Source organism: Aquarana catesbeiana, linkage group LG09 (assembly GCF_042186555.1).
Source record: "Aquarana catesbeiana isolate 2022-GZ linkage group LG09, ASM4218655v1, whole genome shotgun sequence".
In the NCBI taxonomy this organism is placed as follows: Eukaryota; Metazoa; Chordata; class Amphibia; order Anura; family Ranidae; genus Aquarana; species Aquarana catesbeiana.
In genome coordinates, this window is record NC_133332.1 from 114655557 (window position 1) to 114683511 (window position 27955).

Below are 27955 nucleotides of genomic sequence, written 5' to 3' on the forward strand. Positions count from 1 at the left end.
TCTCCTCACAAGAAGTGCATGCATACTTTCCTGGCTTCCTATTGGCTGTGAGACTCGGGACACTGAGCTGCTTCCAGTCCAATGAGTCCATGCAGCATACTGCTCAGAGCTCCTCTGCTGTTTCATGGACATTTCTCCAGGAGTGTGTGCTGTGACCAGCGGCTTCCACGCACACGTGGCTCTAGCCAGTCACACAGCCGGAGTCCACGCTCTCGGAAGGAAGACGGGCAAAGATGGATGCGGCCTGCAGCGGAGACGACTCAGGCTTCATTTGCAGGTAACTGTCACATAATGTGCTAGTATGTGATGCATACTAGCACATTATGCCTTTACTTTGCAGGGAAGGGGGAATTTTTTTTTTTTTTTTAAGCAGGGTTTACTCCCTCTTTAAGGCCAGCCATAGACTGTTCGAATCTTGGCTGGTTCAGCAGGAACTGGCCAAGATTCAAACCATGTATGGGCAGGCTGAATGTACCAAGCTGACGCATGCACATTTTTTACATCAATTGTGGTCTGTTGGCATCCCGATCATAATGACCGGCTATGTTAATGTGTGCCATAATGTTGGTTGACACGTGTACTTTAACGCACCAGGTGGAATACTTTAGTGTCAATGGGCCCTCATTACTGTCTCCATTATCCTAATTTTCAGCTTACCCGCAAACCTCCAGAGCGCTGATTTGAACATCCAGTCTGAGCAGTGCATGTACTATATAATCACAACACTGCTCGACTCATACTACATCTCCCAGGATTACTTGTGCCCATTCGGCAATGCACGCACACTAAAACACATTTTCTGGTACCTTCTGCAAGTGAAGGGGACAGCCAGCAACCTGGTAGCTGTTTCCTGAACCTGCGGTCAGTCAATCAGGCCATGGATGAGTTATTGAACGAATTAGCTGGTTTTACAGCTGAAAGAAAACAAACGGTGTGGGGCTGGGTGCATAGGACACATTGAGAACACACCAAGAAGGGTGGTTACATTACATCTACAATGAGGATGTGTAGAGATAAAGCAATTAATCTTAGAACATGAAAGTCACAGATTTTCTAAAAATTGTTTTTATATAATCAAACATGGCTAATCAATTTTATATGGGTGATTGAGAGGGTAAACAACATTATATTTCTTATTGTGACTTATAACTAAAGGCAAAACCTTTTTATGCTTTGTTTTGGATAGAATGGAGAGGGACTAGAACAGTCAGGTTTTGATTGCTGTCCGTGCTCCCGTTAGGGAGATTCACCTTCTCCATTTGCCATGTTTACGTTTATCACTGAGAAATTGAAAGAAAACGGAAAGAAAAATCAAATATAGAGGGGAAATCTTCCAGTGGTAACACTAGCACTGGTGACATCCAGACATTCCCTCACTTTAGAGGGATTTCCTCCCATTTCCTGATCTGACTATGAGACAGGAATTAAAGGAAAATCTCCCCAATGGGACACAGATGGCAAAATAAAAAACAAAAAAACAAACACCAAATTGAGAGGGGTATTAACCTTCCCTTACTCTATCCAAAATGGGGAAAAAAAAAAGTTTTGTCTTTAGTTCCACTTGAAACACTTTCCAAAGGGTGGACAGCCATGACTTACATCTGCCTGTGGCTGCAGGCATCATCCTGGTATGTTTTTTTTTTTTCAGCCAGCAATTCCCTGTTTTGTAAAAGCCATCCTAGCAGCAGATTTGCCACTGGACTGCTTTTACAGGCAGTGGGTGGAGATGTCACCCTCCAACCTCCCGCCGCCACCTTTCTGGGCAGCCTTGTGATCGGGGAGCCCAGTATCTCATATGGCGGTGCCACAGGGTTACCGTAGAGCTGGCCACGGGCCGGATGGTCCTCAGCCATCCCTATGATCCTGGGAGGCCTGAAGCGACGTCAGAGAACGATGATTTTTTTTAAATTGATCTCATGATTTCCAAGGTAGAGGAGATATCTGGGGTCTTAACCCCAGATGACTCCGTATAGAGGACCTGTCATGCCTTAATTCTATCACAAGGGATATTTACGATTGTTGTGATAGGAATAAAAGTGATAAATTAAAAAAAAGGTACAGTGTAAAAATAAAAATTTAAAGAGCCCCTGTCCCCCTGTGCTCATGTGCAGACGCAGACGTCGGTCATGCCTGCATATGCAAATGGTGTTCGAACCACACATGTGAGGTATCACCACGAAAGTAATAATTCTAGCACTAGACCTCCTCTGCAACTCTAAACTGGTAAGTTGTAAACAAAAAAAATAAATAAATAAATAAATAAAAAGTGTCGCCTATGTGGATTCTTAAAGGGGTTGTAAACCCTCGTTGCTCTGGGGTCCCTCAGCGGCGCTGGTGACTCCTCAACGCATTGAGTGTCCACGTTTGAGAAGCGCTCTCCTTGGACGCCCGTGCGGGTGCACTCCCGAGTCCCGCATCTGTGTCTATTTACACAGAATGCAGGACTCTCCTCCACCCCCCCACCCCCCGGCGCCATGTCATTGGATTTAATTTAACAGCAGCGGGAGCCAATGGCTGCACTGCTATCAATCTATCCAATCAGGACACGAGACACCAGCTAGTGCTGAAAGCCCCCCCGGGCTTTCACACAGGAGAGGCGCTATTTTTAGTGCTGTAACGCCTGTAAAGCGGCTCAATGTGAAAGTAGCCTAAATGTCCGATTATTAAAAATCAGCAGCTGCAGTATTTGTAGCTCCTGACTTAATTTTTTTTTTTTTTTAAAGCGGAACTCCGCTTTAAAAATATATATCATTTTTGGGGGTTCTAATAGTAATTTTAAAAGTAATTTTATAGCAAAAAAATAAGTTATTATGATTTTACATATAGAAAAGGAGTGCCAGAATTGGCCTGGAAGTAGTTACAGTAATTTCACCTGAACGGCTTTTAATAACATGTAAGCTGCAGTAGACTGCATAATGAATACAAACCACTGATTGATCAGAATTGTAGTGTGGTTCTGGGCAGAGATATCTAGATAGATAGAGAGAGAGAGATATAGAGAGATTATAGCTATAGAGAGAGAGAGATTATAGATATAGAGAGAGATATAGATATAGAGAGATTATAGATACAGAGATAGAGAACGCGAGAGAGAGATATATTTTCGATAATTATAGCGAGTAGTACACATATTGTATTTTAGGTTGTATCTGCTTCCATTGTTGCACACCACATCATTTTTATCTAGTCCATATTTATTAGTACACATAACAAATATCAGAGTCATCTTAACACTAACTAAATTGTCACCACACCTTATCAAACCACAGCCACCAACACACACTTCATTTCAATGTTTGACTCATGAATAACTACAGCGCTCCAAAAAAATAAATAAAAAGGATGCTTATCTAGTGCACAAAAAAAAAAAAAAAAGAGCAAAGTTAGGACAAAGATCTACTACCAAAACTTTTTGTATTATTTGAGCCCTTCTTCAGCCAGCATTTTCCAAATTGCTTAGTGCGCCCCCCCCCCCCCCCCCCCCCCCAGTAGGTGGAGCAAAGGTTTGGTGGATCTAACCCCTGCTGCAATGAAGTTCCACTACTCCTGCACATAAAATAAAGATTCAAAAAAAAATCTTGCTTATGGCAGGGACATACAGGCCACGCCTGCACAGCGAGGGACCAGGGGCATACAGGCCATGCCTGCGCCGCTGCTTCTTCTTATAGGAAGAAGTGAAATTCCTTTTTAGACCCCATGCTTACAAACAGTAAAAAGCTGAAAATATGCTGAATATTACATAAAATGCTAGGCCACACTCTTCTAAACACTGATACCTCCCTAAAAAACTGCATACCCGTATATATTAGAGTACAGTTTAGAGGTGTACGCAAGACAAAGAAAATGTTCTATTTTTTTTTTTTTTTTTGCATATTCCCATATACCGTACTAGCATCACTATATGTGTGGAGTACAGTGACATACAGCCATTCATATCAATGACAGGACTGTGTATTCCTGTGTGGAATATTCCAATATTGTCTGTACAGACAGTACAGATAGGGGGGCCCCCCCCCTCTATACAGACAGTACAGATAGGGGGGGCCCCCCCCCTCTATACAGACAGTACAGATAGGGGGGCCCCCCCCCTCTATACAGACAGTACAGATAGGGGGGGCCCCCCTCTATACAGACAGTACAGATAGGGGGGGCCCCCCTCTATACAGACAGTACAGATAGGGGGGCCCCCCTCTATACAGACAGTACAGATAGGGGGGGCCCCCCTCTATACAGACAGTACAGATAGGGGGGGCCCCCCTCTATACAGACAGTACAGATAGGGGGGGGCCCCCCCTCTATACAGACAGTACAGATAGGGGGGGCCCCCCTCTATACAGACAGTACAGATAGGGGGGGCCCCCCCTCTATACAGACAGTACAGATAGGGGGGGCCCCCCCTCTATACAGACAGTACAGATAGGGGGGGCCCCCCTCTATACAGACAGTACAGATAGGGGGGGCCCCCCCTCTATACAGACAGTACAGATAGGGGGGGCCCCCCCTCTATACAGACAGTACAGATAGGGGGGCCCCCCCCCTCTATACAGACAGTACAGATAGGGGGGCCCCCCTCTATACAGACAGTACAGATAGGGGGCCCCCCCCCTCTATACAGACAGTACAGATAGGGGGCCCCCCCCCTATACAGACAGTACAGATAGGGGCCCCCCCCCCCTCTATACAGACAGTACAGATAGGGGCCCCCCCCCCTCTATACAGACAGTACAGATAGGGGGCCCCCCCCCTCTATACAGACAGTACAGATAGGGGGCCCCCCCCCTCTATACAGACAGTACAGATAGGGGCCCCCCCCCCTCTATACAGACAGTACAGATAGGGGGCCCCCCCCCTCTATACAGACAGTACAGATAGGGGGCCCCCCCCCTCTATACAGACAGTACAGATAGGGGGCCCCCCCCCTCTATACAGACAGTACAGATAGGGGGCCCCCCCTCTATACAGACAGTACAGCTAGGGGGGCTCCCTCTATACAGACAGTACAGCTAGGGGGGCTCCCTCTATACAGACAGTACAGCTAGGGGGCTCCCTCTATACAGACAGTACAGATAGGGGGGGCCCCCCCCTCTATACAGACAGTACAGATAGGGGGGCCCCCCCCCCCTCTATACAGACAGTACAGATAGGGGGGGCCCCCCCCCTCTATACAGACAGTACAGATAGGGGGGCCCCCCCCTCTATACAGACAGTACAGATAGGGGGGCCCCCCCCTCTATACAGACAGTACAGATAGGGGGGCCCCCCCCTCTATACAGACAGTACAGATAGGGGGGGCCCCCCTCTATACAGACAGTACAGATAGGGGGGCCCCCCTCTATACAGACAGTACAGATAGGGGGGCCCCCCCTCTATACAGACAGTACAGATAGGGGGGGCCCCCCTCTATACAGACAGTACAGATAGGGGGCCCCCCCCCCTCTATACAGACAGTACAGATAGGGGGCCCCCCCCCCTCTATACAGACAGTACAGATAGGGGCCCCCCCCTCTATACAGACAGTACAGATAGGGGCCCCCCCCCCTCTATACAGACAGTACAGATAGGGGGCCCCCCCCCTCTATACAGACAGTACAGATAGGGGCCCCCCCCCCTCTATACAGACAGTACAGATAGGGGGCCCCCCCTCTATACAGACAGTACAGATAGGGGGCCCCCCCCTCTATACAGACAGTACAGATAGGGGGCCCCCCCCCTCTATACAGACAGTACAGATAGGGGGCCCCCCCCCTCTATACAGACAGTACAGATAGGGGGCCCCCCCCCTCTATACAGACAGTACAGATAGGGGGCCCCCCCCCTCTATACAGACAGTACAGATAGGGGGCTCCCTCTATACAGACAGTACAGATAGGGGGGCTACCCCTCCCTCTATACAGACAGTACAGATAGGGGGGCTCCCTCCATACAGACAGTACAGATAGGGGGGCTCCCTCCATACAGACAGTACAGATAGGGGGCTCCCTCTATACAGACAGTACAGATAGGGGGGCTCCCTCTATACAGACAGTACAGATAGGGGGGCTCCCTCTATACAGACAGTACAGATAGGGGGGCTCCCTCTATACAGACAGTACAGATAGGGGGGCTCCCTCTATACAGACAGTACAGATAGGGGGGCTCCCTCTATACAGACAGTACAGATAGGGGGGCTCCCTCTATACAGACAGTACAGATAGGGGGGCTCCCTCTATACAGACAGTACAGATAGGGGGGCTCCCTCTATACAGACAGTACAGATAGGGGGGCTCCCTCTATACAGACAGTACAGATAGGGGGGCTCCCTCTATACAGACAGTACAGATAGGGGGGCTCCCTCTATACAGACAGTACAGATAGGGGGGCTCCCTCTATACAGACAGTACAGATAGGGGGGCTCCCTCTATACAGACAGTACAGATAGGGGGGCTCCCTCTATACAGACAGTACAGATAGGGGGGCTCCCTCTATACAGACAGTACAGATAGGGGGCTCCCTCTATACAGACAGTACAGATAGGGGGCTCCCTCTATACAGACAGTACAGATAGGGGGCTCCCTCTATACAGACAGTACAGATAGGGGGCTCCCTCTATACAGACAGTACAGATAGGGGGCTCCCTCTATACAGACAGTACAGATAGGGGGGCTCCCTCTATACAGACAGTACAGATAGGGGGGCTCCCTCTATACAGACAGTACAGATAGGGGGGCTCCCTCTATACAGACAGTACAGATAGGGGGCTCCCTCTATACAGACAGTACAGATAGGGGGCTCCCTCTATACAGACAGTACAGATAGGGGGCTCCCTCTATACAGACAGTACAGATAGGGGGCTCCCCCCTCCCTCTATACAGACAGTACAGATAGGGGGCTCCCCCCTCCCTCTATACAGACAGTACAGATAGGGGGCTCCCCCCTCCCTCTATACAGACAGTACAGATAGGGGGCTCCCTCCTCCCTCTATACAGACAGTACAGATAGGGGGCTCCCTCTATACAGACAGTACAGATAGGGGGCTCCCTCTATACAGACAGTACAGATAGGGGGCTCCCCCCTCCCTCTATAAAGACAGTACAGATAGGGGGCTCCTCCCTCCCTCTATACAGACAGTACAGATAGGGGGCTCCCCCCTCTAAAGGGAAACAAAAAGAAGAAGGAGGGCGCACCGACCTAGTGCAAAAAGCAAGATATATACTCACAAACGAGCATTCATAAAGGCTTTGACAAAGGCGCAGATACGCTGTTCTGAAGGTCGACACACCAGGACCTAATGTCCAGAGGGTCAAACCAATGGAATGACTGATTGCTGACGCGTTTTGGGGAAGCACCCCTTTCTTCAGAGCCTAGGCGGGCAATGACTAGTCTCTCGTAGTTGCCTCTACTTATGTGTGTCTGGGTCTGCAAGGGCCAATTGATAGCGACGCCCACTTCAATAGGAAACACCCACCCATATGGCCATCCCCTCCCTGGCCCCATCCCTCCTAGATATGACCTTTAATCCAACAGCAGGGAACCAATACTATTATCATTGTTTAGTACTAATGTACTACACCCATACATATGGTACCATCTGCATAAGATACAAATATCCAAGCGCAACTGTTTGGCATAACCACCCTCTAAAAGGAGGGTGAACAGACATATCATACCTCCTGCATGTCGCCAACAGAATGGTCCTTTGCTGTGGGCTGGTATGGGGAGGTGTTGAGGGGCATCGTAGGCTCCCAGGAGCCATGGAGGCGATGTTACCAGCGGGTGGAACGCACGCTGCTCAAAAGACCAGGAAGTGCGGGTGCCGTTGCGTTCCACCCGCAACTTCTGGCCAGTCACGGCGTCACTTCCCCTTTCCGCACGTGTCATAGGACGCTAAGTGTAGGGGGCGCGGCCCGGAAGCGCGGGTGTGTTTGCGTTCCACCCACTACTTCCGGCTGCTATTGGGTTCGCCTTAATAGAGCTGGATTGATAGTAATACAGGGTGCGCACGCACCATTACCTGTGCGCGCACCTCTCCACTGGTCTATGTACAATCTAATACCAGGCACTGATTATACAGGGGAGGCGGCATATCAATCAGGGCAGAAGGCAGCTCACAGGCACACATAAAAAAAATACATTTTGAAGTTAAGAATAAAGATAAAATATTACAAATCAGATAATTAATCTCAATGCAGTCCGCAGAAGCATCCATCCAAGGTGAATAAATTACTATTGTGTAATGAAATTAGATAAATTAGCAAAAAATGAAAAATAAAAGATCTATAAATGAAATTTATATACATTATCATGATAAAGAGTCATAAAATGTACCCATATAGAGAAACTATAGGCCAATAAAAATAAATAAATAAAAAAAAAAAAAAAAAAAAAAAAAGGAGGAAAAATTACATTTATGAAAATAATAAACAGATAGATTAAATTACATCAAAAAATAATGGGCGTTTCCTATTGGAGTGGGCGTCGCTATCAATTGGGCCTTGCAGACACACATAAGTAGAGGCAACTACGAGAGACTAGCCATTGCCCGCCTAGGCTCTGAATAAAGAAAGGCTCTGAAGAAAGGGGTTCTCCCCCGAAAGTCATTCCATTGGTTTGACCCTCTCGACATTAGTTCCTGGTGTGTCGACCTTCAGAACAGCGTATCTGCTCCTTTGTGAGTATATATCTTGCTGTTTTAATGCTACAATAAAGTTTTATCAGTGGTAATGCACTAGGTCGGTGCGCGCGCCCTCCTTTTTGTTTCCCTTTATTATATGAATACCCATTGTTCTAAGGAGGGCTGCAAGACATCAGGCATTATTTCAAAAAGTTGGTCGCACCACATACGTAGTTACTGGACACCTGAGCGCAGGAGAGAATTCTACTGGCTCCCCCCTCTATACAGACAGTACAGCTAGGGGGGCTCCCCCCCCTCTATACAGACAGTACAGCTAGGGGGGCTCCCTCTATACAGACAGTACAGCTAGGGGGGCTCCCTCTATACAGACAGTACAGCTAGGGGGGCTCCCTCTATACAGACAGTACAGCTAGGGGGGCTCCCTCTATACAGACAGTACAGCTAGGGGGGCTCCCTCTATACAGACAGTACAGCTAGGGGGGCTCCCTCTATACAGACAGTACAGCTAGGGGGGCTCCCTCTATACAGACAGTACAGCTAGGGGGGCTCCCTCTATACAGACAGTACAGCTAGGGGGGCTCCCTCTATACAGACAGTACAGCTAGGGGGGCTCCCTCTATACAGACAGTACAGCTAGGGGGGCTCCCCCTATACAGACAGTACAGCTAGGGGGGCTCCCCCTATACAGACAGTACAGCTAGGGGGGCTCCCCCTATACAGACAGTACAGCTAGGGGGGCTCCCCCTATACAGACAGTACAGCTAGGGGGGCTCCCCCTATACAGACAGTACAGCTAGGGGGGCTCCCCCTATACAGACAGTACAGCTAGGGGGGCTCCCCCTATACAGACAGTACAGCTAGGGGGCTCCCCCCTCCCCCTACATAAACAGTACGCAGAGGGGGCTCCCCCCCCCCTCTATACAGACAGTACAGATAGGGGGGCACCCTCTATACAGACAGTACAGCTAGGGGGGCTCCCTCTATACAGACAGTACAGCTAGGGGGGCTCCCTCTATACAGACAGTACAGCTAGGGGGGCTCCCTCTATACAGACAGTACAGCTAGGGGGGCTCCCTCTATACAGACAGTACAGCTAGGGGGGCTCCCTCTATACAGACAGTACAGCTAGGGGGGCTCCCTCTATACAGACAGTACAGCTAGGGGGGCTCCCTCTATACAGACAGTACAGCTAGGGGGGCTCCCTCTATACAGACAGTACAGCTAGGGGGGCTCCCTCTATACAGACAGTACAGCTAGGGGGGCTCCCTCTATACAGACAGTACAGCTAGGGGGGCTCCCTCTATACAGACAGTACAGCTAGGGGGGCTCCCTCTATACAGACAGTACAGCTAGGGGGGCTCCCTCTATACAGACAGTACAGCTAGGGGGGCTCCCCCTATACAGACAGTACAGCTAGGGGGCTCCCCCTATACAGACAGTACAGCTAGGGGGCTCCCCCTATACAGACAGTACAGCTAGGGGGCTCCCCCCTCCCCCTATACAGACAATACAGATAGGGGGCTCCCCCCTCCCCCTATACAAACAGTACGCAGAGGGGGCTCCCCCCCCTCTATACAGACAGTACAGATAGGGGGGCTCCCTCTATACAGACAGTACAGATAGGGGGGCTCCCTCTATACAGACAGTACAGATAGGGGGGCTCCCTCTATACAGACAGTACAGATAGGGGGGCTCCCTCTATACAGACAGTACAGATAGGGGGGCTCCCTCTATACAGACAGTACAGATAGGGGGGCTCCCTCCATACAGACAGTACAGATAGGGGGGCTCCCTCCATACAGACAGTACAGATAGGGGGGCTCCCTCCATACAGACAGTACAGCTAGGGGGGCTCCCCCTATACAGACAGTACAGCTAGGGGGGCTCCCCCTATACAGACAGTACAGCTAGGGGGGCTCCCCCTATACAGACAGTACAGATAGGGGGCTCCCCCTATACAGACAGTACAGCTAGGGGGCTCCCCCTATACAGACAGTACAGCTAGGGGGCTCCCCCCTCCCCCTATATAAACAGTACGCAGAGGGGGCTCCCCCCCCCTCTATACAGACAGTACAGCTAGGGGGGCTCCCTCTATACAGACAGTACAGCTAGGGGGGCTCCCTCTATACAGACAGTACAGCTAGGGGGGCTCCCTCTATACAGACAGTACAGCTAGGGGGGCTCCCTCTATACAGACAGTACAGCTAGGGGGGCTCCCTCTATACAGACAGTACAGCTAGGGGGGCTCCCTCTATACAGACAGTACAGATAGGGGGGCTCCCTCTATACAGACAGTACAGATAGGGGGGCTCCCTCTATACAGACAGTACAGATAGGGGGGCTCCCTCTATACAGACAGTACAGATAGGGGGGCTCCCTCTATACAGACAGTACAGATAGGGGGGCTCCCTCCATACAGACAGTACAGATAGGGGGGCTCCCTCCATACAGACAGTACAGCTAGGGGGGCTCCCCCTATACAGACAGTACAGCTAGGGGGGCTCCCCCTATACAGACAGTACAGCTAGGGGGCTCCCCCTATACAGACAGTACAGCTAGGGGGCTCCCCCTATACAGACAGTACAGCTAGGGGGCTCCCCCCTCCCCCTATATAAACAGTACGCAGAGGGGGCTCCCCCCTCCCCCTATATAAACAGTACGCAGAGGGGGCTCCCCCCCCCCTCTATACAGACAGTACAGCTAGGGGGGCTCCCTCTATACAGACAGTACAGCTAGGGGGGCTCCCTCTATACAGACAGTACAGCTAGGGGGGCTCCCTCTATACAGACAGTACAGCTAGGGGGGCTCCCTCTATACAGACAGTACAGCTAGGGGGGCTCCCTCTATACAGACAGTACAGCTAGGGGGGCTCCCTCTATACAGACAGTACAGCTAGGGGGGCTCCCTCTATACAGACAGTACAGCTAGGGGGGCTCCCCCTATACAGACAGTACAGCTAGGGGGCTCCCCCTATACAGACAGTACAGCTAGGGGGCTCCCCCCTCCCCCTATATACAGACAGTACAGATAGGGGGTCTCCCTCTATACAGACAGTACAGATAGGGGGTCTCCCTCTATACAGACAGTACAGATAGGGGGGCTCCCTCTATACAGACAGTACAGCTAGGGGGGCTCCCTCTATACAGACAGTACAGCTAGGGGGGCTCCCTCTATACAGACAGTACAGCTAGGGGGGCTCCCTCTATACAGACAGTACAGCTAGGAGGGCTCCCCCTATACAGACAGTACAGCTAGGGGGCTCCCCCCTCCCCCTATATAAACAGTACGCAGAGGGGGCTCCCCTCCCCCTCTATACAGACAGTACAGATAGGGGGTCTCCCTCTATACAGACAGTACAGATAGGGGGTCTCCCTCTATACAGACAGTACAGATAGGGGGTCTCCCTCTATACAGACAGTACAGATAGGGGGTCTCCCTCTATACAGACAGTACAGATAGGGGGTCTCCCTCTATACAGACAGTACAGATAGGGGGTCTCCCTCTATACAGACAGTACAGATAGGGGGTCTCCCTCTATACAGACAGTACAGATAGGGGGTCTCCCTCTATACAGACAGTACAGATAGGGGGTCTCCCTCTATACAGACAGTACAGATAGGGGGTCTCCCTCTATACAGACAGTACAGATAGGGGGTCTCCCTCTATACAGACAGTACAGATAGGGGGTCTCCCTCTATACAGACAGTACAGATAGGGGGTCTCCCTCTATACAGACAGTACAGATAGGGGGTCTCCCTCTATACAGACAGTACAGATAGGGGGTCTCCCTCTATACAGACAGTACAGATAGGGGGTCTCCCTCTATACAGACAGTACAGATAGGGGGTCTCCCTCTATACAGACAGTACAGATAGGGGGTCTCCCTCTATACAGACAGTACAGATAGGGGGGCTCCCTCTATACAGACAGTACAGATAGGGGGGCTCCCCCCTCCCTCTATACAGACAGTACAGCTAGGGGGCTCCCCCCTCCCCCTATACAAACAGTACGCAGAGGGGGCTCCCCCCCCCCTCTATACAGACAGTAAAGATAGGGGGGCTCCCTCTATACAGACAGTACAGCTAGGGGGCTCCCCCTATACAGACAATACAGATAGGGGGCTCCCCCCTCCCCCTATACAAACAGTACGCAGAGGGGGCTCCCCCCCCTCTATACAGACAGTACAGATAGGGGGGCTCCCTCTATACAGACAGTACAGATAGGGGGGCTCCCTCTATACAGACAGTACAGATAGGGGGGCTCCCTCTATACAGACAGTACAGATAGGGGGGCTCCCTCTATACAGACAGTACAGATAGGGGGGCTCCCTCTATACAGACAGTACAGATAGGGGGGCTCCCTCTATACAGACAGTACAGATAGGGGGGCTCCCTCCATACAGACAGTACAGATAGGGGGTCTCCCTCCATACAGACAGTACAGATAGGGGGTCTCCCTCCATACAGACAGTACAGATAGGGGGTCTCCCTCTATACAGACAGTACAGATAGGGGGTCTCCCTCTATACAGACAGTACAGATAGGGGGTCTCCCTCTATACAGACAGTACAGATAGGGGGTCTCCCTCTATACAGACAGTACAGATAGGGGGTCTCCCTCTATACAGACAGTACAGATAGGGGGTCTCCCTCTATACAGACAGTACAGATAGGGGGTCTCCCTCTATACAGACAGTACAGATAGGGGGTCTCCCTCTATACAGACAGTACAGATAGGGGGTCTCCCTCTATACAGACAGTACAGATAGGGGGTCTCCCTCTATACAGACAGTACAGATAGGGGGTCTCCCTCTATACAGACAGTACAGATAGGGGGTCTCCCTCTATACAGACAGTACAGATAGGGGGTCTCCCTCTATACAGACAGTACAGATAGGGGGTCTCCCTCTATACAGACAGTACAGATAGGGGGTCTCCCTCTATACAGACAGTACAGATAGGGGGGGCCCCCCCCTCTATACAGACAGTACAGATAGGGGGGGGCCCCCCCCTCTATACAGACAGTACAGATAGGGGGGGCCCCCCCCTCTATACAGACAGTACAGATAGGGGGGGCCCCCCCCCTCTATACAGACAGTACAGATAGGGGGGGCCCCCCCCTCTATACAGACAGTACAGATAGGGGGGCCCCCCCCCCTCTATACAGACAGTACAGATAGGGGGGGCCCCCCCCCCCTCTATACAGACAGTACAGATAGGGGGGGCCCCCCCCCTCTATACAGACAGTACAGATAGGGGGCCCCCCCCCTCTATACAGACAGTACAGATAGGGGGGCCCCCCCCTCTATACAGACAGTACAGATAGGGGGCCCCCCCCCTCTATACAGACAGTACAGATAGGGGGGCCCCCCCCTCTATACAGACAGTACAGATAGGGGGGGCCCCCCTCTATACAGACAGTACAGATAGGGGGGCCCCCCTCTATACAGACAGTACAGATAGGGGGGCCCCCCCCTCTATACAGACAGTACAGATAGGGGGGCCCCCCCTCTATACAGACAGTACAGATAGGGGGGCCCCCCTCTATACAGACAGTACAGATAGGGGGGCCCCCCCCTCTATACAGACAGTACAGATAGGGGGCCCCCCCCCTCTATACAGACAGTACAGATAGGGGGCCCCCCCCCTCTATACAGACAGTACAGATAGGGGGCCCCCCCCCTCTATACAGACAGTACAGATAGGGGCCCCCCCCCCTCTATACAGACAGTACAGATAGGGGCCCCCCCCCTCTATACAGACAGTACAGATAGGGGCCCCCCCCCCTCTATACAGACAGTACAGATAGGGGGCCCCCCCCTCTATACAGACAGTACAGATAGGGGGCCCCCCCCCTCTATACAGACAGTACAGATAGGGGGCCCCCCCCCTCTATACAGACAGTACAGATAGGGGGCTCCCTCTATACAGACAGTACAGATAGGGGGGCTCCCCCTCCCTCTATACAGACAGTACAGATAGGGGGCTCCCTCTATACAGACAGTACAGATTAGGGGGCTCCCTCTATACAGACAGTACAGATAGGGGGGCTCCCTCTATACAGACAGTACAGATAGGGGGGCTCCCTCTATACAGACAGTACAGATAGGGGGGCTCCCTCTATACAGACAGTACAGATAGGGGGGCTCCCTCTATACAGACAGTACAGATAGGGGGGCTCCCTCTATACAGACAGTACAGATAGGGGGGCTCCCTCTATACAGACAGTACAGATAGGGGGGCTCCCTCTATACAGACAGTACAGATAGGGGGGCTCCCTCTATACAGACAGTACAGATAGGGGGGCTCCCTCTATACAGACAGTACAGATAGGGGGGCTCCCTCTATACAGACAGTACAGATAGGGGGGCTCCCTCTATACAGACAGTACAGATAGGGGGGCTCCCTCTATACAGACAGTACAGATAGGGGGGCTCCCTCTATACAGACAGTACAGATAGGGGGGCTCCCTCTATACAGACAGTACAGATAGGGGGGCTCCCTCTATACAGACAGTACAGATAGGGGGGCTCCCTCTATACAGACAGTACAGATAGGGGGGCTCCCTCTATACAGACAGTACAGATAGGGGGGCTCCCTCTATACAGACAGTACAGATAGGGGGGCTCCCTCTATACAGACAGTACAGATAGGGGGGCTCCCTCTATACAGACAGTACAGATAGGGGGGCTCCCTCTATACAGACAGTACAGATAGGGGGGCTCCCTCTATACAGACAGTACAGATAGGGGGGCTCCCTCTATACAGACAGTACAGATAGGGGGGCTCCCTCTATACAGACAGTACAGATAGGGGGGCTCCCTCTATACAGACAGTACAGATAGGGGGGCTCCCTCTATACAGACAGTACAGATAGGGGGGCTCCCTCTATACAGACAGTACAGATAGGGGGGCTCCCTCTATACAGACAGTACAGATAGGGGGGCTCCCTCTATACAGACAGTACAGATAGGGGGGCTCCCTCTATACAGACAGTACAGATAGGGGGGCTCCCTCTATACAGACAGTACAGATAGGGGGGCTCCCTCTATACAGACAGTACAGATAGGGGGGCTCCCTCTATACAGACAGTACAGATAGGGGGGCTCCCTCTATACAGACAGTACAGATAGGGAGCTCCCTCTATACAGACAGTACAGATAGGGGGCTCCCTCTATACAGACAGTACAGATAGGGGGCTCCCTCTATACAGACAGTACAGATAGGGGGCTCCCTCTATACAGACAGTACAGATAGGGGGCTCCCTCTATACAGACAGTACAGATAGGGGGCTCCCTCTATACAGACAGTACAGATAGGGGGCTCCCTCTATACAGACAGTACAGATAGGGGGCTCCCTCCATACAGACAGTACAGATAGGGGGGCTCCCTCCATACAGACAGTACAGATAGGGGGGCTCCCTCCATACAGACAGTACAGATAGGGGGCTCCCTCTATACAGACAGTACAGATAGGGGGCTCCCCCCTCCCTCTATACAGACAGTACAGATAGGGGGGCTCCCTCTATACAGACAGTACAGATAGGGGGGCTCCCTCTATACAGACAGTACAGATAGGGGGGCTCCCTCTATACAGACAGTACAGATAGGGGGGCTCCCTCTATACAGACAGTACAGATAGGGGGGCTCCCTCTATACAGACAGTACAGATAGGGGGGCTCCCTCTATACAGACAGTACAGATAGGGGGGCTCCCTCTATACAGACAGTACAGATAGGGGGGCTCCCTCTATACAGACAGTACAGATAGGGGGGCTCCCTCTATACAGACAGTACAGATAGGGGGGCTCCCTCTATACAGACAGTACAGATAGGGGGGCTCCCTCTATACAGACAGTACAGATAGGGGGGCTCCCTCTATACAGACAGTACAGATAGGGGGGCTCCCTCTATACAGACAGTACAGATAGGGGGGCTCCCTCTATACAGACAGTACAGATAGGGGGGCTCCCTCTATACAGACAGTACAGATAGGGGGGCTCCCTCTATACAGACAGTACAGATAGGGGGGCTCCCTCTATACAGACAGTACAGATAGGGGGGCTCCCTCTATACAGACAGTACAGATAGGGGGGCTCCCTCTATACAGACAGTACAGATAGGGGGGCTCCCTCTATACAGACAGTACAGATAGGGGGGCTCCCTCTATACAGACAGTACAGATAGGGGGGCTCCCTCTATACAGACAGTACAGATAGGGGGGCTCCCTCTATACAGACAGTACAGATAGGGGGGCTCCCTCTATACAGACAGTACAGATAGGGGGCTCCCTCTATACAGACAGTACAGATAGGGGGGCTCCCTCTATACAGACAGTACAGATAGGGGGGCTCCCTCTATACAGACAGTACAGATAGGGGGCTCCCTCTATACAGACAGTACAGATAGGGGGCTCCCTCTATACAGACAGTACAGATAGGGGGCTCCCTCTATACAGACAGTACAGATAGGGGGCTCCCTCTATACAGACAGTACAGATAGGGGGCTCCCTCTATACAGACAGTACAGATAGGGGGCTCCCCCTCCCTCTATACAGACAGTACAGATAGGGGGGCTCCCTCTATACAGACAGTACAGATAGGGGGGCTCCCTCTATACAGACAGTACAGATAGGGGGGCTCCCTCTATACAGACAGTACAGATAGGGGGCTCCCTCTATACAGACAGTACAGATAGGGGGGCTCCCTCTATACAGACAGTACAGATAGGGGGGCTCCCTCTATACAGACAGTACAGATAGGGGGGCTCCCTCTATACAGACAGTACAGATAGGGGGGCTCCCTCTATACAGACAGTACAGATAGGGGGGCTCCCTCTATACAGACAGTACAGATAGGGGGGCTCCCTCTATACAGACAGTACAGATAGGGGGGCTCCCTCTATACAGACAGTACAGATAGGGGGCTCCCTCTATACAGACAGTACAGATAGGGGGCTCCCTCTATACAGACAGTACAGATAGGGGGCTCCCTCTATACAGACAGTACAGATAGGGGGCTCCCTCTATACAGACAGTACAGATAGGGGGCTCCCTCTATACAGACAGTACAGATAGGGGGCTCCCTCTATACAGACAGTACAGATAGGGGGCTCCCCCCTCCCTCTATACAGACAGTACAGATAGGGGGGCTCCCTCTATACAGACAGTACAGATAGGGGGGCTCCCTCTATACAGACAGTACAGATAGGGGGCTCCCTCTATACAGACAGTACAGATAGGGGGCTCCCTCTATACAGACAGTACAGATAGGGGGCTCCCTCTATACAGACAGTACAGATAGGGGGCTCCCTCTATACAGACAGTACAGATAGGGGGCTCCCTCTATACAGACAGTACAGATAGGGGGCTCCCCCCTCCCTCTATACAGACAGTACAGATAGGGGGCTCCCCCCTCCCTCTATACAGACAGTACAGATAGGGGGCTCCCCCCTCCCTCTATACAGACAGTACAGATAGGGGGCTCCCTCTATACAGACAGTACAGATAGGGGGCTCCCTCTATACAGACAGTACAGATAGGGGGCTCCCCCCTCCCTCTATAAAGACAGTACAGATAGGGGGCTCCTCCCTCCCTCTATACAGACAGTACAGATAGGGGGCTCCCCCCTCTAAAGGGAAACAAAAAGAAGAAGGAGGGCGCACCGACCTAGTGCAAAAAGCAAGATATATACTCACAAACGAGCATTCATAAAGGCTTTGACAAAGGCGCAGATACGCTGTTCTGAAGGTCGACACACCAGGACCTAATGTCCAGAGGGTCAAACCAATGGAATGACTGATTGCTGACGCGTTTTGGGGAAGCACCCCTTTCTTCAGAGCCTAGGCGGGCAATGACTAGTCTCTCGTAGTTGCCTCTACTTATGTGTGTCTGGGTCTGCAAGGGCCAATTGATAGCGACGCCCACTTCAATAGGAAACACCCACCCATATGGCCATCCCCTCCCTGGCCCCATCCCTCCTAGATATGACCTTTAATCCAACAGCAGGGAACCAATACTATTATCATTGTTTAGTACTAATGTACTACACCCATACATATGGTACCATCTGCATAAGATACAAATATCCAAGCGCAACTGTTTGGCATAACCACCCTCTAAAAGGAGGGTGAACAGACATATCATACCTCCTGCATGTCGCCAACAGAATGGTCCTTTGCTGTGGGCTGGTATGGGGAGGTGTTGAGGGGCATCGTAGGCTCCCAGGAGCCATGGAGGCGATGTTACCAGCGGGTGGAACGCACGCTGCTCAAAAGACCAGGAAGTGCGGGTGCCGTTGCGTTCCACCCGCAACTTCTGGCCAGTCACGGCGTCACTTCCCCTTTCCGCACGTGTCATAGGACGCTAAGTGTAGGGGGCGCGGCCCGGAAGCGCGGGTGTGTTTGCGTTCCACCCACTACTTCCGGCTGCTATTGGGTTCGCCTTAATAGAGCTGGATTGATAGTAATACAGGGTGCGCACGCACCATTACCTGTGCGCGCACCTCTCCACTGGTCTATGTACAATCTAATACCAGGCACTGATTATACAGGGGAGGCGGCATATCAATCAGGGCAGAAGGCAGCTCACAGGCACACATAAAAAAAATACATTTTGAAGTTAAGAATAAAGATAAAATATTACAAATCAGATAATTAATCTCAATGCAGTCCGCAGAAGCATCCATCCAAGGTGAATAAATTACTATTGTGTAATGAAATTAGATAAATTAGCAAAAAATGAAAAATAAAAGATCTATAAATGAAATTTATATACATTATCATGATAAAGAGTCATAAAATGTACCCATATAGAGAAACTATAGGCCAATAAAAATAAATAAATAAAAAAAAAAAAAAAAAAAAAAAGGAGGAAAAATTACATTTATGAAAATAATAAACAGATAGATTAAATTACATCAAAAAATAATGGGCGTTTCCTATTGGAGTGGGCGTCGCTATCAATTGGGCCTTGCAGACACACATAAGTAGAGGCAACTACGAGAGACTAGCCATTGCCCGCCTAGGCTCTGAATAAAGAAAGGCTCTGAAGAAAGGGGTTCTCCCCCGAAAGTCATTCCATTGGTTTGACCCTCTCGACATTAGTTCCTGGTGTGTCGACCTTCAGAACAGCGTATCTGCTCCTTTGTGAGTATATATCTTGCTGTTTTAATGCTACAATAAAGTTTTATCAGTGGTAATGCACTAGGTCGGTGCGCGCGCCCTCCTTTTTGTTTCCCTTTATTATATGAATACCCATTGTTCTAAGGAGGGCTGCAAGACATCAGGCATTATTTCAAAAAGTTGGTCGCACCACATACGTAGTTACTGGACACCTGAGCGCAGGAGAGAATTCTACTGGCTCCCCCCTCTATACAGACAGTACAGCTAGGGGGGCTCCCCCCCCTCTATACAGACAGTACAGCTAGGGGGGCTCCCTCTATACAGACAGTACAGCTAGGGGGGCTCCCTCTATACAGACAGTACAGCTAGGGGGGCTCCCTCTATACAGACAGTACAGCTAGGGGGGCTCCCTCTATACAGACAGTACAGCTAGGGGGGCTCCCTCTATACAGACAGTACAGCTAGGGGGGCTCCCTCTATACAGACAGTACAGCTAGGGGGGCTCCCCCTATACAGACAGTACAGCTAGGGGGGCTCCCCCTATACAGACAGTACAGCTAGGGGGGCTCCCCCTATACAGACAGTACAGCTAGGGGGGCTCCCCCTATACAGACAGTACAGCTAGGGGGGCTCCCCCTATACAGACAGTACAGCTAGGGGGGCTCCCCCTATACAGACAGTACAGCTAGGGGGGCTCCCCCTATACAGACAGTACAGCTAGGGGGGCTCCCCCTATACAGACAGTACAGCTAGGGGGGCTCCCCCTATACAGACAGTACAGCTAGGGGGGCTCCCCCTATACAGACAGTACAGCTAGGGGGGCTCCCCCTATACAGACAGTACAGCTAGGGGGGCTCCCCCTATACAGACAGTACAGCTAGGGGGCTCCCCCCTCCCCCTACATAAACAGTACGCAGAGGGGGCTCCCCCCCCCCCTCTATACAGACAGTACAGCTAGGGGGGCACCCTCTATACAGACAGTACAGCTAGGGGGGCTCCCTCTATACAGACAGTACAGCTAGGGGGGCTCCCTCTATACAGACAGTACAGCTAGGGGGGCTCCCTCTATACAGACAGTACAGCTAGGGGGGCTCCCTCTATACAGACAGTACAGCTAGGGGGGCTCCCTCTATACAGACAGTACAGCTAGGGGGGCTCCCTCTATACAGACAGTACAGCTAGGGGGGCTCCCTCTATACAGACAGTACAGCTAGGGGGGCTCCCTCTATACAGACAGTACAGCTAGGGGGGCTCCCTCTATACAGACAGTACAGCTAGGGGGGCTCCCTCTATACAGACAGTACAGCTAGGGGGGCTCCCTCTATACAGACAGTACAGCTAGGGGGGCTCCCTCTATACAGACAGTACAGCTAGGGGGGCTCCCTCTATACAGACAGTACAGCTAGGGGGGCTCCCTCTATACAGACAGTACAGCTAGGGGGGCTCCCTCTATACAGACAGTACAGCTAGGGGGGCTCCCCCTATACAGACAGTACAGCTAGGGGGCTCCCCCTATACAGACAGTACAGCTAGGGGGCTCCCCCCTCCCCCTATACAGACAATACAGATAGGGGGCTCCCCCCTCCCCCTATACAAACAGTACGCAGAGGGGGCTCCCCCCCCTCTATACAGACAGTACAGATAGGGGGGCTCCCTCTATACAGACAGTACAGATAGGGGGGCTCCCTCTATACAGACAGTACAGATAGGGGGGCTCCCTCTATACAGACAGTACAGATAGGGGGGCTCCCTCTATACAGACAGTACAGATAGGGGGGCTCCCTCTATACAGACAGTACAGATAGGGGGGCTCCCTCTATACAGACAGTACAGATAGGGGGGCTCCCTCTATACAGACAGTACAGATAGGGGGGCTCCCTCTATACAGACAGTACAGCTAGGGGGGCTCCCTCTATACAGACAGTACAGCTAGGGGGGCTCCCTCTATACAGACAGTACAGATAGGGGGGCTCCCTCTATACAGACAGTACAGATAGGGGGGCTCCCTCTATACAGACAGTACAGATAGGGGGGCTCCCTCTATACAGACAGTACAGCTAGGGGGGCTCCCTCTATACAGACAGTACAGCTAGGGGGGCTCCCTCTATACAGACAGTACAGCTAGGGGGGCTCCCTCTATACAGACAGTACAGCTAGGGGGGCTCCCTCTATACAGACAGTACAGCTAGGGGGGCTCCCTCTATACAGACAGTACAGCTAGGGGGGCTCCCTCTATACAGACAGTACAGCTAGGGGGGCTCCCCCTATACAGACAGTACAGCTAGGGGGCTCCCCCTATACAGACAGTACAGCTAGGGGGCTCCCCCTATACAGACAGTACAGCTAGGGGGCTCCCCCCTCCCCCTATACAGACAATACAGATAGGGGGCTCCCCCCTCCCCCTATACAAACAGTACGCAGAGGGGGCTCCCCCCCCTCTATACAGACAGTACAGATAGGGGGGCTCCCTCTATACAGACAGTACAGATAGGGGGGCTCCCTCTATACAGACAGTACAGATAGGGGGGCTCCCTCTATACAGACAGTACAGCTAGGGGGGCTCCCTCTATACAGACAGTACAGATAGGGGGGCTCCCTCTATACAGACAGTACAGCTAGGGGGGCTCCCTCTATACAGACAGTACAGCTAGGGGGGCTCCCTCTATACAGACAGTACAGCTAGGGGGGCTCCCTCTATACAGACAGTACAGCTAGGGGGGCTCCCTCTATACAGACAGTACAGCTAGGGGGGCTCCCTCTATACAGACAGTACAGCTAGGGGGGCTCCCTCTATACAGACAGTACAGCTAGGGGGGCTCCCCCTATACAGACAGTACAGCTAGGGGGCTCCCCCTATACAGACAGTACAGCTAGGGGGCTCCCCCTATACAGACAGTACAGCTAGGGGGCTCCCCCCTCCCCCTATACAGACAATACAGCTAGGGGGCTCCCCCCTCCCCCTATACAAACAGTACGCAGAGGGGGCTCCCCCCCCTCTATACAGACAGTACAGATAGGGGGGCTCCCTCTATACAGACAGTACAGATAGGGGGGCTCCCTCTATACAGACAGTACAGATAGGGGGGCTCCCTCTATACAGACAGTACAGATAGGGGGGCTCCCTCTATACAGACAGTACAGATAGGGGGGCTCCCTCTATACAGACAGTACAGATAGGGGGGCTCCCTCTATACAGACAGTACAGATAGGGGGGCTCCCTCTATACAGACAGTACAGCTAGGGGGGCTCCCTCTATACAGACAGTACAGCTAGGGGGGCTCCCTCTATACAGACAGTACAGCTAGGGGGGCTCCCTCTATACAGACAGTACAGCTAGGGGGGCTCCCTCTATACAGACAGTACAGATAGGGGGGCTCCCTCTATACAGACAGTACAGATAGGGGGGCTCCCTCTATACAGACAGTACAGATAGGGGGGCTCCCTCCATACAGACAGTACAGATAGGGGGGCTCCCTCCATACAGACAGTACAGATAGGGGGGCTCCCTCCATACAGACAGTACAGATAGGGGGGCTCCCTCCATACAGACAGTACAGCTAGGGGGGCTCCCCCTATACAGACAGTACAGCTAGGGGGGCTCCCCCTATACAGACAGTACAGCTAGGGGGCTCCCCCTATACAGACAGTACAGCTAGGGGGCTCCCCCTATACAGACAGTACAGCTAGGGGGCTCCCCCCTCCCCCTATATAAACAGTACGCAGAGGGGGCTCCCCCCCCCCTCTATACAGACAGTACAGCTAGGGGGGCTCCCTCTATACAGACAGTACAGCTAGGGGGGCTCCCTCTATACAGACAGTACAGCTAGGGGGGCTCCCTCTATACAGACAGTACAGCTAGGGGGGCTCCCTCTATACAGACAGTACAGCTAGGGGGGCTCCCTCTATACAGACAGTACAGCTAGGGGGGCTCCCTCTATACAGACAGTACAGCTAGGGGGGCTCCCTCTATACAGACAGTACAGCTAGGGGGGCTCCCCCTATACAGACAGTACAGCTAGGGGGCTCCCCCCTCCCCCTATATACAGACAGTACAGATAGGGGGTCTCCCTCTATACAGACAGTACAGATAGGGGGTCTCCCTCTATACAGACAGTACAGATAGGGGGGCTCCCTCTATACAGACAGTACAGATAGGGGGTCTCCCTCTATACAGACAGTACAGCTAGGAGGGCTCCCTCTATACAGACAGTACAGCTAGGGGGGCTCCCCCTATACAGACAGTACAGCTAGGGGGCTCCCCCCTCCCCCTATATAAACAGTACGCAGAGGGGGCTCCCCTCCCCCTCTATACAGACAGTACAGATAGGGGGTCTCCCTCTATACAGACAGTACAGATAGGGGGTCTCCCTCTATACAGACAGTACAGATAGGGGGTCTCCCTCTATACAGACAGTACAGATAGGGGGTCTCCCTCTATACAGACAGTACAGATAGGGGGTCTCCCTCTATACAGACAGTAAAGATAGGGGGGCTCCCTCTATACAGACAGTACAGCTAGGGGGCTCCCCCCTCCCCCTATACAGACAATACAGATAGGGGGCTCCCCCCTCCCCCTATACAAACAGTACGCAGAGGGGGCTCCCCCCCCTCTATACAGACAGTACAGATAGGGGGTCTCCCTCTATACAGACAGTACAGATAGGGGGGCTCCCTCTATACAGACAGTACAGATAGGGGGCTCCCTCTATACAGACAGTACAGATAGGGGGTCTCCCTCTATACAGACAGTACAGATAGGGGGTCTCCCTCTATACAGACAGTACAGATAGGGGGTCTCCCTCTATACAGACAGTACAGATAGGGGGTCTCCCTCTATACAGACAGTACAGATAGGGGGTCTCCCTCTATACAGACAGTACAGATAGGGGGTCTCCCTCTATACAGACAGTACAGATAGGGGGTCTCCCTCTATACAGACAGTACAGATAGGGGGTCTCCCTCTATACAGACAGTACAGATAGGGGGTCTCCCTCTATACAGACAGTACAGATAGGGGGTCTCCCTCTATACAGACAGTACAGATAGGGGGTCTCCCTCTATACAGACAGTACAGATAGGGGGTCTCCCTCTATACAGACAGTACAGATAGGGGGGCTCCCCCCTCCCTCTATACAGACAGTACAGATAGGGGGGCTCCCCCCTCCCTCTATACAGACAGTACAGCTAGGGGGCTCCCCCCTCCCCCTATACAAACAGTACGCAGAGGGGGCTCCCCCCCCCTCTATACAGACAGTAAAGATAGGGGGGCTCCCTCTATACAGACAGTACAGCTAGGGGGCTCCCCCCTCCCCCTATACAGACAATACAGATAGGGGGCTCCCCCCTCCCCCTATACAAACAGTACGCAGAGGGGGCTCCCCCCCCTCTATACAGACAGTACAGATAGGGGGGCTCCCTCTATACAGACAGTACAGATAGGGGGCTCCCTCTATACAGACAGTACAGATAGGGGGGCTCCCTCTATACAGACAGTACAGATAGGGGGGCTCCCTCTATACAGACAGTACAGATAGGGGGGCTCCCTCTATACAGACAGTACAGATAGGGGGGCTCCCTCTATACAGACAGTACAGATAGGGGGGCTCCCTCTATACAGACAGTACAGATAGGGGGGCTCCCTCCATACAGACAGTACAGATAGGGGGTCTCCCTCTATACAGACAGTACAGATAGGGGGTCTCCCTCTATACAGACAGTACAGATAGGGGGTCTCCCTCTATACAGACAGTACAGATAGGGGGTCTCCCTCTATACAGACAGTACAGATAGGGGGTCTCCCTCTATACAGACAGTACAGATAGGGGGTCTCCCTCTATACAGACAGTACAGATAGGGGGTCTCCCTCTATACAGACAGTACAGATAGGGGGTCTCCCTCTATACAGACAGTACAGATAGGGGGTCTCCCTCTATACAGACAGTACAGATAGGGGGTCTCCCTCTATACAGACAGTACAGATAGGGGGTCTCCCTCTATACAGACAGTACAGATAGGGGGTCTCCCTCTATACAGACAGTACAGATAGGGGGTCTCCCTCTATACAGACAGTACAGATAGGGGGTCTCCCTCTATACAGACAGTACAGATAGGGGGGCTCCCTCTATACAGACAGTACAGATAGGGGGGCTCCCTCTATACAGACAGTACAGATAGGGGGGCTCCCCCCTCCCTCTATACAGACAGTACAGATAGGGGGGCTCCCCCCTCCCTCTATACAGACAGTACAGCTAGGGGGCTCCCCCCTCCCCCTATACAAACAGTACGCAGAGGGGGCTCCCCCCCCTCTATACAGACAGTAAAGATAGGGGGGCTCCCTCTATACAGACAGTACAGCTAGGGGGCTCCCCCCTCCCCCTATACAGACAATACAGATAGGGGGCTCCCCCCTCCCCCTATACAAACAGTACGCAGAGGGGGCTCCCCCCCCTCTATACAGACAGTACAGATAGGGGGGCTCCCTCTATACAGACAGTACAGATAGGGGGCTCCCTCTATACAGACAGTACAGATAGGGGGGCTCCCTCTATACAGACAGTACAGATAGGGGGGCTCCCTCTATACAGACAGTACAGATAGGGGGGCTCCCTCTATACAGACAGTACAGATAGGGGGGCTCCCTCTATACAGACAGTACAGATAGGGGGGCTCCCTCTATACAGACAGTACAGATAGGGGGGCTCCCTCTATACAGACAGTACAGATAGGGGGCTCCCTCTATACAGACAGTACAGATAGGGGGGCTCCCTCTATACAGACAGTACAGATAGGGGGGCTCCCTCTATACAGACAGTACAGATAGGGGGCTCCCTCTATACAGACAGTACAGATAGGGGGGCTCCCTCTATACAGACAGTACAGATAGGGGGGCTCCCTCTATACAGACAGTACAGATAGGGGGGCTCCCTCCATACAGACAGTACAGATAGGGGGCTCCCTCTATACAGACAGTACAGATAGGGGGGCTCCCTCTATACAGACAGTACAGATAGGGGGGCTCCCTCCATACAGACAGTACAGATAGGGGGGCTCCCTCCATACAGACAGTACAGATAGGGGGGCTCCCTCCATACAGACAGTACAGATAGGGGGGCTCCCTCCATACAGACAGTACAGATAGGGGGGCTCCCCCCTCCCTCAGTACAGACAGCACGAGCCGGTCTCCTGCCATGCGCACCCCATGTCTATGCCGGGCCCAGGGCTCCGTACATCTCACCTCTCCTCTCAGGGTGGGTCCCGGATCCTCCGCCGAGTCCGGAGCTCCGGAAGGAAGTAGAAGAGGCAAGCTCGGCGGAAGTGACAAGCACGCCCGGGTCAGGGAAGTCGGAGGCGGGCTGTAGAAGCCGGGAGGGGGAGGCTCCATGGGGCGGTGTTGGTGGGTTCTCTGGACGGGGAGAGATCACCAATGACAACCTGTAATCTCAGTGTGCGGGACAGTGGAGCGCTGTGATTGGTTGCTGAGGGTGACTCTGAAGCCCCATAGCGGTGTGACACCCTGTGCAGGGAGAGGAATGGTCCATGTTATTGTAGTGGGGCTGCTGAGCAGTGATTTCACTAAGGATTCACACAACTTTCCCCCCAGATCCACCCATCTTTATAAGATTCATTTAGTAAAATGATCATTTAGCGTGAAGACATTGAGAAGTGGCTGTAATATACACATGTGACTACAGACAATCATCAATGTGTGTCAACAGGTATCTAAAACCAAAACTTTTTACTCTAGATATGGTAGAGAGGGTTAAAAAATTGTCTCTTTTTTTTTCCTATCTTTGTCTCATGAAGGAGATTTCCCTTCACTTCCTGTCCTGTACACGCAGAAGGAAATGAGAAGACATCTTTCCAATGTGAGGGAAATCCCATATCATACAGTTGTCATCGGAAACACGCGTCTCCATTGCAAGATTTCCCCTTTCCTGTTCTGGTGGCAACTTAAAGTTTTAGATTTATTTTTGCTGTTCAGCACAATTAGGGCTCGTTCACACTTGCAGCAGGAGGTGTGTGTGGTAAAAATAGGTGGTTGAGCCACGGTTTTACCCCCTCCCCCCCAACTCTATGCAGTAGTTGGAGGACATGAATGTCGAACCTTTGCACTCCAGATGTTTTGGAACTACATTTCCCATGATGCTCATGCACTTTGCAGTGTAGCTGAGCATCATGGGAAATGTAGTTCCAAAACATCTGGGGTGCCAAGGTTCGCCATCACTG

General features: G+C 52.1%; 1 protein-coding gene across 1 annotated transcript in view; it reads right to left on the bottom strand.

Annotated features, from left to right (window-relative positions):
* RAP2C (RAP2C, member of RAS oncogene family) overlaps positions 1-27066 on the bottom strand; it is a 77943-nt gene extending 50877 nt beyond the window's left edge. Inside the window, exon 1 of the mRNA XM_073599167.1 lies at positions 26964-27066. The gene's annotated coding sequence lies outside the window, so the exon portion shown is untranslated. The remainder of the gene's footprint in view (positions 1-26963) is intronic.
* Positions 27067-27955: the final 889 nt, after the last annotated feature.